Source organism: Phoca vitulina, unplaced genomic scaffold (assembly GCF_004348235.1).
Source record: "Phoca vitulina isolate PV1807 unplaced genomic scaffold, GSC_HSeal_1.0 scaffold35, whole genome shotgun sequence".
Taxonomy (NCBI): domain Eukaryota; kingdom Metazoa; phylum Chordata; class Mammalia; order Carnivora; family Phocidae; genus Phoca; species Phoca vitulina.
The window spans coordinates 13,751,505-13,754,064 of NW_022589738.1; positions in this window are offsets into that span (position 1 = coordinate 13,751,505).

A 2,560-nucleotide genomic window follows, 5' to 3' on the forward strand; every position below is an offset into this window, starting at 1 on the left:
GTGGTCATGGTGGCAGCAATGGAGGCTCTACTTGGGCCCAACAACATGGATTCCCTTTCACCATGGCTGATCTAGCTGCTGCCACTGCTGAATGCCCAACCTTCCACCAGCAAAGAGCAATGCCAAGCCCTTGAAAAGGACCATTGCTTAGGGAGATCAGCCAGCCAACAGCATGTTGTCAAACTTCAGGATTTTTGCCAATCTTGTAGGTGAGAAGTGCTATCTCTGTATAGTTCTAATTTACATTTCTCTTACTATGAGTGAGGTTGAACATCTTTTCGTATCTTTGAGGGCCTTTTTAATTTCTTTTTCTCCAAGTTATCTGTGTATCTCTCTTACCATTTTTTCTGTTGAATTGTTGCTCTTTTCTTCTCAATTTTGAGAAGCTCATTATATATTAAAGATGTTTACCCTGTGATTATAAGTTGCAAATATTTTTTCCAGTTTGTTGCTTGTCTTTTCACTTTTCTTATGATGTTTTCTACCATGCAAAACTTTTTAATTTTTATTTGACCAAATTTATCTATCTTTTTTTTTTATTGCTTCTGTAATTTGAAGTGATAGGAAAGTTTTACCACTCCCAGGCTTTAAGGGACTTCACCCATATTTTCTCTTATTGCTTGTAGTTTCATTTTTTTACATTGAGAATTCTGATCTATCTGGAATTTATTCAGTGTAAGTAATAAATTGAATTTTATCTTTTACCATATGGCTATCCAGTTGTTCCAATGCCATTTATTAAAAAGTATTTCTTTTCCCATGATTGAGATAGCCTTTATCATATACTCTATCTCCATGTGCATGTGGGTCTATTTCTGGCTTTTTTGTATTCTGTTCCTTTGGCCAATTCATGTGCTGATATCATACTATTTTAAAGTCTTTTTTTTTTTTTTTTTTTGAGAGAGAGAGAGAGAGAGCGCTGTGCACAAGCAGGGGGAGGGACAGAAGGAGAGGGAAAGAGAGATCTCCACCCTGAGATCATGACCTGAGCCAAGATCAAGAGTCGGAGGCTTAACTGGCTGAGCCACCCAGGCGCCCTGATATCATACTGTTTTAATTATGAAAGCTTTATGATAGGTTTTCATATTTGTTAGAGCTAGCTCTCCCTGTTGCTTTTATCTTTTAAGGGATATCTATTCTGGCTTATTTATTCTTTGAAGCAAACTTTATAATCAACATTTCTGGCTCCAGGAAAAAAGACTGATGAAATTCTATTGAGATTGTGTTAAGTTTATAGATTAGCTTACAAAGAATATCTTTATCCTGTTAAATTTTCTTATGAAAGAACATGGAATGTCTTTCTACTTACTCAGATCTATTAGGAATGTTTCATAGTTTCTTAATAAATATTTTTCACTTTTCTCATTATGCATATGCCTAGGCACTTTATTTTCTTTTATTTTGCTCTTGTAAATGGTGTCTTCTCTTCCATTTTTTCTTCTAGCTGGTTATTGATCATATGTATATATGAAGGCTTTTGGTTTCTGCATGTTAATTTAATATCCTGCTATTTAAATGCATTTTCTTCTTGTTTATGGTAGTTTTTTCACTGACATTCAAAGGCTCTAAGATGTGGGGCAGGGACAATATGGTATAGTGGGTCTTTGAATGAAAAGACCCAGGTTTGACTCTTAACTCTGCAACTCACTTTGCGATCTTGGACAACTTACTCAGCCTTTCAGTACCTCCATTCCCTTTTATGTAAGTGGGTATAATGGCAGTAGCTACATTAAGGATTGTTGTGTTTAGTGAGGTAATTGCCCCAGAAGATTTAGTTCAGGACTTGGCACATAATAAATGTTCACTAAATGGTAGCTATTATCATTGGGTGCCAAAATAAGTAGTAAAGATAATAGATGCTATGAGGGGTCTCTGGAGGAGGGTGTACTTAAGCTGGTTTTTTGAAAGCTGTGTAGGGTTTGAATAGACAGAGGGTAGAGGAAGAAAGAGACTTGCCAGGTAGGAGGGAAAAGATCTTTAAAATCTAAAAGGTCATGCCAAAATAGAAGTTGATTTTAATTTGTATTTTTAAAGAGGTCCAACTGCCTTTTTTGGCCAACTGCCTTTTAAAAGCATCGTTATTTAAAATTTGATCTGCTTTCCTCATTACATTTTGCAGAATACTTGAATATGAATAACATCTTTTATTACGCATATGAGAGAAAAACATTTTGAATCAAATCCCATGGTCTCTGTCTTTGAGGCCTCCACTGGTTTTTCCATCCTTTATAGTTTTTTTTTTGGTCTAGTTGCTGTTTTGCATTTTAATTTGACCCTGCCTTTTATTTATTTGCACCTATTACCAGAATGCTTTTCTAAACTAAATATTTTGCAGTGTTTGCTATTCAGCATTTGATGAATGTTTATTACTGTAATTCATTGTTCAGAAAAATGTACCATATCCCACATCAATCATTACACTCCATTATCCATGGGGTCTAAACCGTTTCACAGTCATTAAATGAATATGTTATTTGGGAATTAAATCAGTGGGAAGAAAGGGAAAGGGCAGCCAAAAGTGGTAGGGTGGGCAGTGGTGAGGCTTATGCGGAGCACTCCT